The sequence below is a fragment of the Hyperolius riggenbachi genome, chromosome 2 (assembly GCF_040937935.1).
Source record: "Hyperolius riggenbachi isolate aHypRig1 chromosome 2, aHypRig1.pri, whole genome shotgun sequence".
NCBI lineage: Eukaryota > Metazoa > Chordata > Amphibia > Anura > Hyperoliidae > Hyperolius > Hyperolius riggenbachi.
This window is the reverse complement of record NC_090647.1, coordinates 45,059,512-45,078,672: the sequence shown is the minus strand read 5'-3', so window position 1 is coordinate 45,078,672 and position 19,161 is coordinate 45,059,512. Positions and strand designations below refer to the sequence as shown.

Below are 19,161 nucleotides of genomic sequence, written 5' to 3'. Positions count from 1 at the left end.
CAGATCTGACAAGATTTGCTGCATGCTTGCTTCTGGTGGTATTCAGACACTACTGCAGCCAAATAGATCAGCAGGGCTGCCAGGCAACTGGTATTGTTTAAAAGGAAATACATATGGCAGCCTTCATCTTCTTCTCACCTAGGTTCACGTTAACCTAAGCTCTGTGTTTTTTGTTCTTATTTTCTATATTCTGAATTTTGTTTTTGTTTTTATTTAGTACACATTTCAAATATTGCATTTTGATAAAATAAAAATATTAACTGATCTGCCAGGAATAAAATTACCTTACTGAGCTTATATAAAAATGATGTTCTTGGATGATTTTTACTAATATAATTCTTAACAATATTGTTTTTCAAACAAAATGATTTTTTTTATGTTCTTCTTTTTTCCTGGAATACACATCAATATATTTGTATTATGTTATTAATTTGTGCCTACCGCGAAAGAAGCTAAAAGTGTTCTCTGAAAGCCGTGTAACCTTTCTGTTTAGACAGATAGGAAGACAGATACACACGTAGACACTCTTGCACGACATATGAAGTGTTCATTACCTAATATAGCAGCATAACAGAAGTGCCAAAACAAATGACAGAGTGTCAGTGTTTGTGCCATAATCCTCTTCCTTATTGTGCTCACAGTGCAGTAAACCTGTTATAATGAAATGAGGGGACTAATTAGCCCGGCGCAGCAGTAAACAGGGCTAATCAGCCCGGGTACAAGTTACCAGGTCGCTCACACCAACTATCAGGGTCACCCAGTGCCATGTTTTTAATTATGTCCATTTTGTTTAATTAATTTCCCCGTCCCGATTTTACTTGACTGGAACAGAGCTTAAAAAACAAATAGCATGGTAGTGTAGTCAGTTCAGTTGAAAAGACAACAATAACAGATACGATTACTGATACTGGGTTATTTATATTGATATTATGTTATACTATCAGTAAAGATAGAAGTTTTATCTGGTAAACAAGTAATAAGGATGCTAACCAGACAATCCAAAAATTAAAGTCACTATTAGTTTTCTTGTTGATAAATGATCATTCCCCAGTTTACCTGACTCTTATTTGGTACACACAACATTTGGTACGCACAAAGGAAGTTTCAGGGCATGCTGGGTTATGATTTTTTTGCTTCTTTACTTTCCCCTAAGACTTAACTAATGCAGCCTGATTGGCTGAAGCCTCTTCCCCTCCTGTTATCCCCTCCCACACCTCTGTTCCCCACTGATTAGCCAATATTTCTCATGCTGAGACAATGTACTTTCTAATGTGGAGGGCGGGCAATGCATACACAATCAGGCAGAGGAAAGTAAGGGAGGAAATGACATCAGGATTGGCTTCAAAATAGCCACAGTTAAAATGGGAAATGCTAAGAAGGATTTTCTCTTTTTTTACTGTAGAAAAATCACTAAAATCAAAATGTGGTTAGTGCAATACATATGTTATGTACCGGTAAGTAGAGCAAATATTTATCTACTTATATATGTTTTTTTTTCTGAGATAGTATTGCTGACAGCTCCTTTTTTGGAAGCCTCTATGATGTCTGTTTTTTTTACCATTCTAAGAGCCTTATTACAGTCTATGGCTTTGGCAAATGACATTGGTAGGAATAGCAACATTACAGATATTCCTAACATATGGCAGTGGGGTGTGGAAAAGGGAGGAGCTGGGACAATACCAAGTCATTCAGTCTCCAAGGCTGTCTGGCTATATGATAAGGCCACATGATTTCAGAGTTGAGGAATCTCAAAGGTGAGTATGGGTGAGATTTGTGGGGCCTGTGCCCAGGTAAGTTTATTGGGGTGGGGAGATAGTATAAAAATCCTGTGAATGCGCATTCCATCTTTAACTTTTTATTCAATAAATATTGAATGGAAAGAAGACTTGAAAATGTTGTTTCAATCAGTGGTTGTACTATTTCCTAGGGCCTTACTCACAAAACATACATTATTTCTTTTTTTTCTGCAAGGTGGAAATGCATTAGCACTGACAGCCCATATTAAGTAAAGTCTTGTTAACGTCTGATGCATTTTTGCTTTTTCATTACAAAAAAAATAAAAGAATAATAACCTGACAGCGTTCTGCATTTTTTTCAGACATCATGTTTGTTTTCCTATTCAACATATGATATGCAGATGGGTATGCTTAAACACATACAAATGCACATGAACAGCCACATGTGAAACCACATATTTTTAATACGGCTGAAAAATGTGAGCTAAGCTTAAAGTGAACCTTAAGTAAAAAAAAAATTAAAAATGAGTTTTACTCACCTGGGGCTTCCCTTAGCCCCCTGCAGCTGTCCAGTGCCCTCGCAGCCTCGCTCCGATCCTCCTGTCAAGGAAGGCCGTAATAGCAGTATAGAGGGTGCTATTGTGGCCGGGAACGCGAAGAATGACTCGCGTTCACAGCCTGTCGGAGCCTGTCGCCGAAACCGGAAGTAGCCGCCGGTGGGGACAGGAGGATCGGAGCGAGGCTGCGAGGGCACTGGACAGCTGCAGGGGGCTGAGGGAAGCCCCAGGTGAGTAAAACTCTTTTTTTTTAACTTAAGGTTCACTTTAAAGATCTGATTGTTTAGAAAGATTCTATACTTAAATAGCTGTTAATCGACTGAGAATGTAAATGACATGTTTTATGTGAATTGATGCATGCACGGAAAAAAAAGCAGATACATAAACAGCAAAAGCACATCTTCAGATAAAAAAACAAACAATCAAAAAAAAAAACTAAATTTTTAAGCCACACGACCTGTGTGGCTTATTGATCACAAATAAATGAATAAATTACAAATATATTCAAAGGTAGACGCTAAAACAAACCTGAAGTGATAAATAGCTTGATCTGCAGAGCTATTCCTAAATAGAAGTTTCCTGGGTCCCATATTCTTAATTTCAGTTTTAAAGGGTTGTAAATCTAGGATCGAAGTTTGCATCAGACTAACAAGGCTGCTAATCATTATTCAGCACACGCACAGAGAAGTGATGACATACCGAATATTTTATCACTATTCTACTATCAGAAATGTTTGCACATCCACACAGGAGTTTTATGTCATCTAGTTAGTCTTCATGAGAGCTCCTGCTGCCAAGCATCTTCCCCGAATACAGAAATAAAGCACTGGTTTATTTACCAGTGCACTGAAAACAAAAACAAAAAAAAATAACAAAAAAGGAAAATAGATAAACTCTGAGTAGGATTGCTACTGTTTGTGTGTATTTTTCCTGAGTCAGCATGGGTTTGCTCCCACATCTCAAAAACATACCGCAAAGTAAACTGACTTCCCGTGGATGTATATTCATGGTATGGATTACATTGAGAGCTGCTCTGATGGACAGTCAGTGACATGACTATGTACTCTGTAAAGTGCTGCAGGAGATGTCAGTGCTACACACTGTAAATACATAATAATAATAATAGGGTAGGACATTAGACTGTGATAGGATTAGATAGTGATCTCCTCTGAGGACAGTCAGTGACATGACTACTCTGTAAAGTGCCGTAGAAGATGTCAGTGCTTCATAAATACAGTACATAATAATAATGATTATATGGTAGGACATATGACTATGCGAGGGATTAGATTGTGAGCTCCTCTGAGGACAGTCAATGACATGGCTATGCATGCTGCAAAGTGCTGCAGAAGATCGCTATATTAATACTAAATATTAGTAATGGTTAGCACTGTTTTACAAATATGGCTGAATCCTCAGTATACATTTAAAACACACTTGAGAAAAAAATTCCCTTCCCAGTCCAACTACTGGAGCAGTTCTAATTATTCCATACAATAGATTAGTATGCAGAGGGTCATATGCTAGGTGTATAAAAATTAATATTTCTAATAGTTCTTTAAAAATTCTGAGTACATAATCAGAAGATGAAAGACTATTGTAGGCTATAGCAATGCTAGACAGATGCGCCCAAGATGCATAAAATAATTTTAAAAAGTTTAAAAAAGGCAAGTGATGATGTTGCCTTAAATGATGCACTCAAAATGCACAGGGTTGGGCAACGCGTTTCACAGTTGCAAGACCGCTTCTTCAGGTCAATATTGGGTGCATCTCCATGATATATCTTGGGCACCTCCATCCAGCATTTTTATGATCTATGGTGTGTTAAATTATTTTATGCTTATACTTGTACATAAACTATCATGTTTCTGAAAGCAACCACCGCTTGACTCCCAAAGGCTGAGCGGGGACATTTTTTCCCCCACATGCACATGCTGTGGTTGCTGGATGCAACCCAGACTTGTGATTATCCATTTGTCAGACTCTAGATCACTGCTAAGGATCTATACAGGGATGCCAGCCACCCTACCTATTTTTACACTATTTTGTTAGCTGAGCTCGGCAACTGCAATTCAGTAAGTACTTTTGTGTATAATAAAATGCCTGAGAATCCTCCATGAGGAGATGAACTTGTCCAAAACTTCTAAGATCTGTTAGATTGTTACTGCCTACTGTAAGTGGGAGCGACATAGGAAAAAAAGTAATGTATAGTGCATTTTCATCTGGGAGAAATTTACATTTTATTTGTATGCATTTGCTAAATGTAATTTTTTTTTAGCAATAGTTGTCTTTTAAGACTTTAAAGCGGACCTGAACTCAGAACTTCCTCTCTACTCTAAAAAGTAAAGCAACAGCATAATACATTTTACAGAAAAACATTTATTGGCTGCAGCCCAGAGAACTCCTGCAATAAATCTGCAGTTTGTCTCCTTCCTGCTTTCATGGGAGCAGACAAAGGGTTAACATCTTGTGTTTACAAATTAGCTGAGGGTGCCACAGAGGCGTATCTACAAGGGTGCAGGTATGGCATGTATCATGGGCGCCTCTTCCTGGGGGGGGGCTGCTCTGTAGCATCCTTGGTGTTCTCCATACAGATTCTAGTTTTTATCTGGGGGAAATTGTGCGGCTTGGTTAAATCTTTTGGGGGGGGGGGGACAAGCTGCCTGTTATTTGGGGTATGTATAGGCTGACCTATTGCAATAGTCATAGGCCATGCTTCACTTCAGCTTGTACACAAGTAACTCAACCTAGACTACATGTTAAAATATTGGGAGTGAATTTCAATGTTTGCCATAGGCGCTGTTTTCCCTAGTTACTCTCTGGGCTGGCAAAATTCCTGTGCTGGCCCAGCTGAGAGCTCAAATTACAAATGTGATTACTTGCAGCTGAGAGGGAATTAGACAGGCTATTCACTTTAAACACAAACAGGGTAGATTAATCTGTTGTTTTCCTTGTGTCCTGTACATGAGTTCAAGTCCACTTTAAGGGCCCTTTCACAATGGTGCACCGCGGCAAAATTGCTGCACTGCTACCACAGCCTAATGTATGCCTATGGGGGAGTTTACACCCCCCACGTTGTGGTACGCTGCGCTGGAAGTGCCCAATCTAACGCTGGCGCAAAACGTCCTTACCGTGCGGCTTCTGTGACAATCTGCACCAGCCTGGAAGTCATGTTAGTTTATGGTGACGTGAGAATTTAAAAAATGTTGACGTTGCAACGTTACGACGCGCATGCGCGGAAGTGTATTCCTACAATAAGCTCCCGTGCACTTTCCACATTCCCAAAGCAGGAAGTGACCACAAGAGCGCGTCACTTCCTGATTGGCCAGACAGGGAACACCGTTTACTAAGGCAATTTTCCCCGAAGGCCTGTTTTTGGTGGTGCGGTGTGCTTGCCGCACCGCTGACGCCACAGTATATGTTGTGAAACTGGCCTAAAGAACAGCATTATCTTTCATCTCAAATCTCCATACCACCCATTGCCAGTTTAGAGAAACTAAAATCTCTGTTCAAAACAAAGAGGGATTTAAAGCCTTCAAACACCCCCCCCCCCCCCTTCACGTAGGGAAATTACTTGTTGTCTTCAGCACAGTCACTCCTTCGGTGTCACCATCAGAACGCAGTGAAGTAAATGCATCTAAGCTGATATTATCCAGCTCCACGAGATTCCTGTTTTGATCCTGCTTGAGTTGTTTATCATTCCCTGGGATCACTTACTTGCAAGTCTTATCCTTCAGCACCGCGGACAGCGTTCTCTCATCCCCTGATGAACTGTGAAATGGTGATCTTGGCTCAATAATCGGAGGAGGCTGATAATTTATAACGCTCTAATTAGCAGTTTGCTTCTGTATGGGAGATGCCTCGGCTGTTACATAATCCGGAGATCGGGACGGAGTCTACCCGGGCTGAGGAAATGACTGTGTGTCTTCATTTGGCTGCAGCGTTTCCTTTTCACCTGTCGTTAATATGATGCAACTAGACAAAACAGGAGTGCAAGAAAGCAGCGAGGTGTACGCTAGGCTCACAGGTCAGCTCAGGGAGAATAATGCTGAGCACAGCCAGCAGCAACGCAAATCACCCATTCCTTCAAATGAAGGGAGTCTCCTCTTAAAGGGGAACTCAACCCAGAACTTCCTCTCTGCTTTTAAAAGATCAGCCACAGCATGATACAGTACAATCTTGTTATAGTAAACACTAAGGGACAAGGAAAAGTGGTTTACTATATCAGAAATTGTCCTGAAAATGGCCCAGCATTCCCTGGTACATTGTCTGCTGCAAAGGACCAACGCTCTCCTCCCATTGGAGGTACAGTCAGGGATGGTTCTCTCATGAAGCAAGGTGAAACATTTGCATCAGGCCACGGGCGTAACAATAGACCCTGCAAGGGATGCATCTGCAGGGGGGCCCAGAAGCCACAAGGGGCCCCATTCTGATAGACTGACAACCATGGGCAAGGAGAGAAGAAGCGTTCTGCTCTCTGCACAATTGTTCTAATGACTGCATCTGCTCAGCCACTGATAAGGAATCATACAAAGTTTTGTAGACAGTCCCTTCTCAGTGTGCATAAGGCTCTTGTGTACAACGCCCAGCCCCCTTGGTGGGCGGGGCCCCATGCAAAGTTTTGCAGGGGGGGCCAGTGATTTCTAGTTACGCCCCTGCATCAGGCACAGAGATCAAAGCGGCAGCGTGCTTGTACTGTGTGTTTACACTTACAGCATGCAGTCAGAGTAAGAGGAAAAGTGAGAGGAGAGCGAGGTGAGGAGGTCATCATTGAGGAAAAGCAGCTTGTTGTGCTGTGTGAGGAGTCTGACAGTGAGTGGGGAGGGAGGAGGCAGGAGAGCAGCAGTGTTTCATCTGACTTGCACAGCAGAAGGGAGGAAGTGGCACTGCTGTCCTGACTGAGGAGGAAGGGAGGAAAGCCGACTGGCTGAGGGTGAGCAGTGTGTTTGTCCCAGACTCACAGCCAGACAGTGTGTTAGTGTGTTGAGCTGCAGCATGTCATGTGAGAACATTAAATAAAGCAGAGTAAATTGTCAGGTGCTGTGCGACCATTCCAAACCGGAGGGAGGGGGCATCCTCACTAGTTTGCCTCAGGCAGCAAAATGACTAGAACTAGTCCTGGGTACAGTACAAGCACTTGCACATTTGGTGGACTACAAGGTTAAGTATATCTTAGGGCTGCATAGCCAGGCTGGACAAATTGCTGGTACACTATCCAGGGCTCCTTAAAAATTGCAGCCGTCACTGAATAGAGGCAGCCACTCGCTTCCTGTGAGTGGTTTCGATACCTTATATACCTATACATTAAAGTGAAATTTTATATACCCGTATATTCCGGCGTATAAGACGACCCCCCAACTTTTCCAGTTAAAATATAGAGTTTGGGATATACTCGCCGTATAAAACTACCCCTCTTCCAACACACACCAAACAAAAAATATTTTAAAAAAAATCATATACTGGTGCTGTGTATGAACAGATACTGGTGCTGTACTGTATGTGGTACCCAGCATATAACAGTATGTAGTCAATTGACTTGTTGCATTGGTCAACTCTCCTTAAGCAGATTGGTCAGCTCTCCTTGTCTACCTGTTTATCAGAGCGGTATGGAAGAATAGATTGCGCTCCCTCAGCAGGGAGATCTGAGAGGCGGTAACAGGATAAGGCGTATCACCTGGCATCAGTGCATCAGCTGGAAGGATCCGCACCGTCTTAAACTTTCTTATTTTTTAAAGCTCTTTTTACCAGTCCTTTCTCAAAATGGTGCCAGTACACACTCCTGGAGTGTGTACTGGCACCATTTTGAGAAAGGACTGGTGTCCGAAACGCCGTGCGTCAATGGTGACCCGGCTCACACTGACATTTTGCCTATGTCATTTTAAAAAGAGCTTTAATAAATAAGAAATTTTAAGACGGTGCGGATCCTTCCAGCTGATGCATTGATTCCCTGTGACTCCAGGGGTTATCCCGGCACGTCATTTTCCATAGATGCAGGTGACATTGAATCTTCTCACCTGGCATCAGTGACACAAGGCGTATAAAACGACCCCCAACTTTTCAGAAGATCTTCAAGGGTTAAAAAGTAGTCTTATACGCAGGAATATACAGTACTTTGCCTTACAGGTTTCACATTTCAGTGATCTAAAGGCATTTAGTACAAAGTCTTGGCTCAGTGACAAGTTTCTACTTAATTTTAAATATGTAAATAATTGTGAGTTGATGCAGAGTTATGCAAATGCTACTGAAAATCTAAGCAGATTAAAAATGGTCGAATGAAATGCTTTCACTTCAAGATCTGACAAGTCCATTTACGTATTAGATTTTCATAATTGTAAGCAAAGTTCTGCATGACTTAGCATAATTCTGCATCAATTACAATAATTCTCAATTATCTTTAATTTATTTGCATCTCAATGACATGCCTTCTGACTAATGTGGACTTTGGTACGTGCAGATTTGGGCAAGACATTTATTAAACACAATAACATACCTAGCATAAAATATATGCATAAAACATCAGCAGGACTGCCAGGCAATCTGCATCGTTTAAAAGAAAATAAATATGTCAGTCCCCACTTCCCTCTCACGTCAAGTGTGCTTTAACAGGAATAAGATGGTCTCCAGGATCCCCAGTATCCAGTAGTGTTTTAATCACACACCCGAAACAAGCATGCAGCAAGTCTAGTCACACTTCAGTCAAACATCTGATTTGCTGTATGCTTGTTCAGGGGCTATGGCTAAAAGTATTAGAGGCAGAGGATCAGCATTAAAGGACCCCTGTAATGACTACTGTAATACAATGAGGGAAGCCATGTTCTGTTTGTCACATTGTCACAGGCTGAGGGCTGGAGATGCTATCCGCTTGCCTGTGTGTATATTCAGTCCCCTCTCCTCCTCCCTCCCCCCCTCTGCCTCTGAAATCAATGGCTAGTAACCTCCTCCTCCTGCCCAGACTGAGCTCCCATAAGCCCCTGCTACAGTGCCAAGGCACAAAAGGAGCTGTGGGCGAGGCTTGTTTAGTTTATATGGAATTCGAGTATTAAAACAAAACAAAAAAGTATTTGGCTTGAGTAATGCCCTATAAACTATATGAAAGCAGCACAATTATGCAATGAGTAAAAGTTTATCTCGGATCCACTTTAAAGGAAATAAATATGGCAGCCTCCATATCCCTCATGTTACAGTTGTCCTTTAAAGCCAGACCATGTGCATTGCTTAAAATGAAAAAAAAAATGGCAGCCTCCACATCCCTCTCACTTCAGGTGTATTTTAATACCCTTTGTATATGCTTTCTAATAGTGATAAAGGGAGTTTATCAGCAGTACTGCAGCAGGCTATTGGCATGGAATAGTGAAAAAAAGGTAAATATTATTTTTAACATTATTGTCGATTTGTTTTTTTTCTTATGGGTTCAACATTCTTATGTACGTTTCACTGTTATGGGGAATGGGTGATTCTTCCCTTCAAGGTGATGTAATAGTGCAAAATCTGTAAGAAACAGTATCTGAGCTGTCAGACTAAGAATACCTACTGTAAATGACAGGAAAAAGGGCAGTTACAGTTTAGTTTACCTTGAGAATAATGTATATCCAAAGGTGGCCACAAAGGTGGTAGTACAATTGTAAGCAAAGCATTGTTTAAGCGATCAGATAATTGTGATCGGATTGGCAGAAAAGAAATTCCATTAGTGTCCCCGATCGACTGCGGACGATTCTTAAATGGCGATTTTGTCGAGCAGAGGAACTTTTTTTCTCGGTTGTAATGATGAATAGGAGGTGCAGATTGGTTTGTTGATACTGGCAGTAAATGCATTGCAACATATTATTTCCAATTGCATTTATCTGATCGATCAAAAGATTCTTTTCTAAAAATTGGACCGTTAGTGGGCAGCTTAAAGGAGGCTATTAACGATAAAACCCACCAAACGATCGACCATACGATCAATCGTATCAGGTGCCATTAGGCACCTTTTACACTTTTTTTTTAAAAAAATGTTGCGTTGCACGCAGGGTAACGCAACAGCAATGAAAGTGTATGGGGTGATGTACACTAACCGTGTCATGTAGCGTTTTGCAGGATGCTTCCGATTCGCTGCCGACCCGGTGTAAAGTCAACAGCACGTTATCATGTGACTTACGCAGTGGTGGACTGTGTTATAATTTAAGTAGGCCTCAGTTATTTGGACTGAGTTTTAGGTAAAAGGCTTGTTCGCAGAGTATACCTTTAAAGAGTTTTCAAAGATGCAGGCAGAAGCATCTCAGTGTCTGCTTGAAGCAGATGATGCAAGCAGATACTGAGAACATGTTCCTGAAGGAAGGCCACAGGCCTACACTGCCCCAGACAAATGGACTATGAGAACAATCAACATAGGCCATATTTACAAAATATCCCATTCCTGTATGTAAGTGAAAGGCAGCATGGAATATTAATTGAGTAGGTGGGTATTAAGACACCACGAGGGGTCTAAGCCAATAGTCGGTTCTGGGGGAGGGCTCAGATGAGGTCACATTTAACTCTTTCCTAGTCAGTATTAAATGGCCGGATGGGCCAGCGGAGCGGATTCTTACTCTTACTTTCACGCTCTCCATCTACTAACTTCTACTGACTGGAACCATAATTATTTCCTTTCTTTATGTAAGCTGATATGATGTATGCTGTACATAGGTAGTCTAGAGGATGTAACATAGACATAAGAAGATGACCTGATTACCTTCAACAGGAAGGTGATCAAGAGCTCGTAACGCAACATGAGAATCTGCTTGGCTAAGATGTGACGAACTGTATCTGTATATCTGTTTTCTGAATAAACAACTTGTATTTTGAAGACGACTGAGAACGGTCTATCTCCAATAATGCTTGCTGTGTGAGAGTCAAGTTATCTCACAGTCTGTGAGGTGCAAAACTAAGAAGTTACTGGTGTCGAAGCAAAAAGGTGAATTATAACAGACTGAATTAAAGTCAATGAACTAGTCAATAGTCAGAGATATAGCGAAGACACAGGAAACCAAAAAAATTGCAAAAAGTACTTTTTCTTTTAACCTATTTTGGTTCCTGGACGTAGAAACTACGTCCAGGAACCATGCGCGCTACCGCGCGCTCCCGCGGCCGGTCGCGCACGTGCACGCGCGCTCCCGGTCCGCGGTTCGTTAGCCAGGCAATCAGTGTATCGGGCTATGGTGCCCGATCACTGATTGCTCTCCCCCGCTGAAAAAGCGACAGCTTCTCTCGGAAGCTGTGCTTTTTCTGGCTGTCGCCTTCCCCATGCGTCACTCTAAGCGTGTGTTACGCTTAGAGTGACGTCATGTAAACAAACTCATGGCCGCCATCTTGTGGCCAAAAAGTAAAACTACAACTAAAATTAAAAAAAAATAAAAATCAACACACATTTACATTAAAAACTTATAGTTTCCATCCCACCCTCCCAAAAATAAAATGTTTAATATATAAAAAAAAACATTACAATAAAAAAAAACATGTAAATATTTACCTAAGGGTCTAAACTTTTTAAATATCAATGTAAAGATGAAATATTTCTATATTTTTTTTATTTTAAACTTGTAAATAGTGATAGATGCAAAACGGAAAAAATGCACCTTTATTTCCAAATAAAATATTGTCGCCATACATTGTGATAGGGACATAATTTTAACGGTGTAATAACTGGGACATATGGGCAAATTCAAAACGTGAGTTTTAATTATGGAGGCATGTATTATTTTAAAACTATAATGGCTGAAAACTGAGAAATAATGATTTTTTTCCGTTTTTTTCTTATTCTTCCTGTTAAAATGCATTTACAGTAAAGTGGCTCTTAGCAAAATGTACCCCCCAAAGAAAGCCTAATTGGTGGCGGAAAAAACAAGATATAGATCAGTGCATTGTGATAAGTAGTGATAAAGTTATAGGCTAATCAATGGGAGGTGAACATTTGCCAAGTGAAAACGACGGAAAGCGAATGGGTTAATATTCAAAAAAAGTGCAGAATTTTGTATACAAAGTCTTGTATCACGTAGTAAAGTGCATATAACTGGTAGAAAAAGGCTTTTTGCAATTTTGTGGTTTCCTGTGTTTTCACTATATCCCTGACTATTGACTAGTTCCTGTTGAGGTGTTTGTTTTACCTCACTTCATGCATTTACCTCACGTTTTACCTCATGTTTACCTCATGTTCAAAAATGGAGAAACATCTTTCAGAATTGCTATAAAAAGAGCAAAATACCGCATGAGGTATTTTACCTACAAAAAAAAATGTACCTCACATAGCTACCAGAATTGAGGTAACAAGATTGGAATGTAAACAAAGATACTGTTATCTACAGTTTGGATGCGGATTGAAGCTGAATAGCAGGAAAAAATTATTTTGTTTAACCATTTTAGTGATGTTCTGCTAAAAAAAAAATTCTGGGATAGTAGCTTTCAAGCTGTGAGAAATCTCTTAGAGCAAAGTAGAAATGCTGGCTTTCAGACCACTTTAATATTCATTATTATCAATATTCAATGTAATGTTTTTCAGCATCATTTTATGAATGTTCTGGCCCCCCAGGAGTCTGAAGAATGTTGACCCGGCCCTTGACCGAGAAAGTTTGGGGACCCCTGCATTATACTGTCTCCTTATCCTAGTGCTTCTTATTAATGAGCTCATTATTATTCTGACACCAAATTTAGTGCTTTTTTTTAACGAACCCTCTATTATAATGTGCTGTATTATACTTTCCCCACGATGGGGGAAAATGCCAAGGAACCCTGGAGTTCCAGGGAACCCTGGTTGAGAAAGTCTGACCTAGTATGTGTGCACTGCATACAGTATGTACACTAAATTTTTGATTTTTTTCCTAGTGTTCCAGTAGGGGTCGGTACTGGTCCAGGTAAACGAGTGCACTTTTTGGAGCTAAGGAAGAACTATTAACTCCCCCCTTGGAAAGACTGAAAGGAGGCAAGGGCTGTAATGAAATAAAATGCAGACTGCTTCTGAATTTGGACTCCTACATATAAGAGGACCTATTCATCGGGGCACTGGCAGACCCTCGTCTGAGTTCAAGCTTTTAGTTCTGCCACTGCTTGTTTTGATGGCTTTGTTTTGCAGTTTTCAAGCATGGCTTTGTTCACTAGTGCCACTTGAGATGCATTATGGCCTTTTGTCAGTGGATAGGCCCATTGAGTGATGCATTATGGGAAAACACGCCAAGCAGTAAGGGCCAGGAAGACATATCGACAAGGGGGGGGGGGGGGGAAGTGATTGTAGGCTCGGCCAGTCGCAGTAAATGCATTTTCCCTAATAACATTGACTTTCACATAGAACATAATGCTGTAGTTAATAGTCAGTGCAGGGCGAGCAATTTAATATTGTTTCGCTGACGAATAGGCAGTTTATTTTTGCTGAAAACACCCTCTCTGGTTTTGTTACATAGGCAGAATTTAAAAGGGAACACAAATATCTCACTGAGGCATTTACGGCTGGTTAGACATATTCCGGGTAATTAAAGCAGGACTGAAGTGTATTTGCAACGAGTACTTATATCATGATCCAGGCTCGTGCTAGAGAGAACTTTAAAGCGGAATATAACCCAGCATTTCTACTTTGCTCTAGTAGATTATTTACAGCATAATGTATACAACCAGCATTTTTTTTTTTTACTAGAACAGCATTCAAATGGTTAACACAGACCTTGGAAGCTTCCCTGCCAGCAGAGCTGGACGCTTTGGAAGTTGTAGATAATGTTATCTTGTGTTAAATTGTATCAAGTGAGGAATGTAAACAAAGTCTTCTCTGATACTGCCAGGTCTCCTAAACACAATGAGACAATCAGAAAGCATCAGAAGGCATTTCTGCTTAAGTTAGACAATGAATAAAGCAGTTATGAATAAAATGCAAAGTAAGCTCTGAGAGTAAAAAAAAAGTGTACTTTGGGAATGTATATTTTCTAAATGAATAATAATACTTATGCACAAAAGCAAATATGCTAACCGTATGGCATATAAAAAGTAGGAAAACATGTTTTTATTGAATATTATGTCAGGGTTTTATACCGCTTTAAAAGATACCAGAGCTGAAATAAATAGGAAAAATGGGGGGAACAGGCATGCAGTGGAAGCTGTCCTGATGACCACTGCTCCCACCCTGTTCTCCTCTCTGCCCTCCAATCCAACCTACATGCCCACCAACAGCCTCCTCTGGGTCGGACATCAGTTTGCAAGCCCAGGCCTGGCTGCGCGCGTCCTACATCACGCAGCCGCAGCCAAGATCCGACTGCACATGCGCATGACGTAATAGTGACATCATGCATATATGCAGTGCATTTTTCATATTTACTTCAGCTCTGGTATCCTTTAACTGCTTTAAGACTGCTCCACGCCAAGTGGCGTGGACGCCTCAGCAGCCCCAGGACCGCTCAACTCCAATTGGCGTGAAGTCTATTTACACTGTACAGCGCTGCGATCTACAACAGCGCTGTACTGGGGCAGCCGTGTGGCACGGCTGTCCCCCTGGGAGGCACAAGAGCGACCAGCCGTCATAGGCTGATGCCTCTGACAGCCGATTGCTGTGATTGGTGGCGGGGGGAGGGAGTGAGTGAGTGAAATAAAAATAATTTCAAAAAGGGTACATTTATTTAGAAAAAAAAACAAATAAATATATATAAAAAATAAACATTGTAAGAGTGATCACAGCCCACAAACAGAGCTTTCTGTTGGTGGGCAGAAAAGGGGGGGGGGGAATCATGCTCCGACTGGCCACGGCTTGCCAAACTTACGGGACCTTGTACAGAAGACGGAGAAGACTGAGGATGGCAGCGTGGGAGCGATCCGTGCGGATAGGGCTGGAGGAAACTCCATGTATGTATAAACCTTTGCATATAGTTAGTTTCTGGTTTCCTTTAAGGCAGGACCACTCATCTCCCCAAGCCATATCAGCCTGCGCTCCACCTCAAGGGGAATATTGAAACTGCTGCTATTCTCACACTGTTAATGGCAGAGGCCTCAAACATGCTACATACGGTCATTAAGTGACTGGGGTTCAAATTCGCTAAAGGGGCAGAGCCACAAACAGCCAACCAGATTTCTTTGCTGGATAAACTGCTTCCATTCACACAATTTTGATGCCAGGAACCCGAAAGCTCACAAAGGTTACAAAAACTGGGTGGGGTCAAAAACAGATTTCCCTGGGAAAATATAAACCGCAGCCCTTCTTCACTGTTAATGGTAGGGTTCTCAAACTTTACTGCTTACTGAGATTAATATTCAGAAAAGTGGGTGGAGCCTATAAAAGCCAATCACAATTCACCTGTTGATTTTCAAGGGGAATGTTAACCACCTGAGCGCTATGGACGAGCTCAGCTCGTCCATACCGCCGCAGGGGATCGCATGGCCCTGGGTGTTTTATTTTAATACAAATTGTTTTAGATCATGTAGCTAGCACTTGGCTAGCTACATGTTGCCCCCTATCACTGCCGGCACCCTCTGATCCCCCTGATCACCGCCCTTATACATACCTCCCCCCACAACCCGCGAAGGCGCAGCCTCTACAATAGCCTCCAGGCGTCGCTATGGGGAGGATCGGGACTGCGCATGACATCGATGACGTCAGACGTCATGTCCGATCATCACCATAGTGACGACAGAAGCTGTTTGGGGAAGTTGCGGTTCTCGCGGGATCTTGGCTAGGTAAATATAGCCGGCGGCGATCAAAGCGGTGCTGGGGTACTTGGGGCACATGTGTAGCTAGCCTAGTGCTAGCTACACTATATAAAGCAAGTTTGTAACAAAAATTTCCCTCCCGCGGAAGTGTGTCCACAAAAGTTGAATGCCAGGGAGGTTAAAATTGCTGCTATTCTTGCACTGTTAATGGCACAAGCCTCAAACCTAGTACAATTGGTCATCAGATCACTGGGGTTTCAATTCAGAAAAGAGGGCGGGGCCACAAACAGCCAATCAGATTTGTTTTTATTGATGCTAAGGACCCGAAAGCTCATAAACTTGGTCATTGAGTGACTGTGTGTCCAGGTTACAAAAAGTGGGCAGAGCCAAAAACAAATTTCACTGGGAAAATATAAACTACAGGCCTTCTCAAACTTTGCCCAGATGGTCACTGGGTGACTGAGATTAATATTCAGAGAAGTGGGTGAACCTATAATAGCCAATCAAAATTAACCTGTTGATTTTCTAGGGGAAGATTTACATTGCTGCCATTTTTACACTGTTAATAGCAGATGCCTCAAACCAGAGTCACGAACCACCAATCTGATTTGTTTAATTTATATGGGAATATACAAATTATTGATGCCAAAGCTCACAAACTTGGTCATTGAGTGTTTGTGTGTTAGGGTTAGAAAAAGTGGACAGAGCCGACACCAGCCAAATACATACCCGGGCAACGCCGGGTCATCAGCTAGTATATCTATATATTGCTGTATATTAGTATGTAGCAGAAGCAATTGTATTCATTAAGTTATGTTCAGTAAAGTGCCTCTGTAAGAGTAAGGGGCCCTAGATTCATTTTTGCCCAGGCCCCTGTTTTATCTAATACCACGCCTGAGTTTATTTACAGGGAACCTGAAGTGAGAGAGATGTGGAGGCTGCCATATTTATTTTATTTTAAGCAATACCAGTTGCCTGACTATCTGCTGCATGCTTGTTCAGGCTCTATGACTAAAAGTATTATAGGCACAGGATCAGGATAGCCAAGAAACTTGTATTGCTTATAAGGAAATAAATATGGCAGCCGTCATATCCTTCTCACTTAAGTTGTCCTTTAAAGGGACCCTGAACAGGTAAAAAAACCAGAATTTACATTTACCTGGGGCTTTCTCCAGCCCACCGTAGGCCGCGAGGTCCCCCGGCGTCCTCCTGGTTCCTCTCCCGATCCCGGCTGGCGGCTCCGTTATTAGACGACTTCAGCCTGAAGTCATCAGTAGGGATGTAGGAAATATCGATTTCCGATTCTGCAGAAATTCCGATTTACGGCAATACCGATTACCGATTTCACGGATTTCCGATCACTTTCTGACTTTGGATTTCCGATTTCCGAGTAGCGTCAGGAATATTGAACTGTATTTGTTATGACCTTCTGCCTGCCTGACTATCCCTCTGAACTCTGATTCTGTACCTTGCTAATTCTGATATCCTGTTGCCAAAACTCTGCTCGTTCCTGGACTCTGTATTTGCCTCCTTATTCTGTACCTTGTTATTCTGATACTCCATTGCCAAACCCTGCCTGTTCATTGGATTCCGTATCTGTCTTCTGAATCTGTACCTTATCTGTCTGTGTGTTAACGACCTGGCTTGCCCGACCTCGAGAACTGACCTTCCTGTTAGAGGCAGTTCCCAGACCTGTTAGTGACACCCCCTTACTGGTGTCACTCGCACTCTGTCCTTCCTACTCTCAGCCTAGCTCTTCTCCCGGGAGAGTCTAGGCCATCGGAAGGAACATACTTCCGTGCAGTACTCAAAGTATTACTGTTGCACCTAACACTCACTTGTTATCTCAGGTGTCCAGAGGTTAGAAGATATATCTGATTATCGGTGATACTGCAGATCATCAATAATCGGGTATATTCTGTATTCTCGGTGATACTGCAGTTCACCGGTAATCAGACCCTCTCTGTGTTACACCGATCGTTACAGTTTTACAATGGGCAAACACTGACTAAATCATTTATACATCATTATTGTAGAAATTAAGCACTTTTTTATTACATTATTTTCACTGGAGTTCCTCTTTAAACGTGGCTGAAATATTTCCTTCAATATAAAGTCTATTAAGTTTGACAACCCCCCCCCCCCCCCCCTCCTCCCTCCTGTTTCATGAATGGCATCTGCTCCACTGCATCAGTTGCATGAATCCAAAATGTGTGAATCTGCAGTCAGATCCCGGTTGACTTAACAGTAGTGCCACATAAGCAGACAGTATTAGTTATACAATGTGGATTAGGAAAGCTGGTACATTTCAGTAAAAATATTTCATCTTTACAGCACACGACATAAGGGCAGAACAAGCCTGTGATTTGTCTACCATGGTGGTAACACGTCGCATAATTATTTTCCAGCAAATATGGGATCAATCTGTTGTTCATCTGGTTGGCCAATTTTGCCAAAAAGTTTTTCTAAGTTCACACATGAAAATGAGAGTGCTGGAATAGAGCTGGGAAAACAATCTACAGATATAAAGATTAGGATTCTGCAGAGCTAAAAGACAGGCTGCTGATTGGACATTATTTGTTGGGCCTGCATGATTCCATCAACCAATCAGATTTTACCTCTTATCAGGTTGGCAACAGATAAACAGAGAAAGTTAGTTTAGGATTGGCTACTTCGGGACATTACACTTTATTATTTAGTATTTATATAGCACTGATATCTTCCACTGTACAGAGTATATAGTATTGCCACTTAAAGAGACACTGAAGCGAAAAAAAATAATATGATATAATGAATTGGTTGTGTCCTATGAATAATTACTAGAAGATTGGCAGCAAAGAAAATATTTTTATTTTCAGGTATATAGAGTTTTTTCTAACATTGCATCATTCTCTAATATGTGCAGATTACACAACACTCTGCATTCAAAATGATTCTTTCAGAGCAGTCTGTGAACTAATGACCTCTCCTCTGGCAGAGAAAAAGTAAATAGTCCACTAACACTTTAGATAATAAAAGTCAGAAAACAGCCCTCTCCACGACTTTGAAAGTGGTAGAGTTTAATGGCTTTTTTGCATAGAGATAACAACTGGAGTTTCCTAACTCTTCCTGTACTGGAAACAATTAGACTAATGTATCTGATCTTAATGTTTTATTTCTTAGCTGTACTACACATACAAATCATAATATCATAATTTTTTTTTTCGCTTCAGTGTCTCTTTAAAGGGAACCGGAAC

At 41.4% G+C, this 19,161-nt stretch overlaps 1 protein-coding gene across 17 annotated transcripts in view; it reads right to left on the bottom strand.

The window, feature by feature from the left end:
* Positions 1 to 19,161, bottom strand: part of TENM4 (teneurin transmembrane protein 4) — a 1,797,006-nt gene that overhangs the window by 1,540,780 nt on the left and 237,065 nt on the right. Inside the window, exon 3 of one of the 17 annotated variants that reach the window (XM_068266712.1) lies at positions 555 to 651. The exons of 15 other annotated variants lie outside the window; for them this stretch is intronic. The gene's annotated coding sequence lies outside the window, so the exon portion shown is untranslated. Of the gene's footprint in view, positions 1 to 554; positions 652 to 6,010; positions 6,092 to 19,161 lie in introns of those variants that run through there. One more of the 17 variants, XM_068266714.1, reaches the window with a different exon arrangement.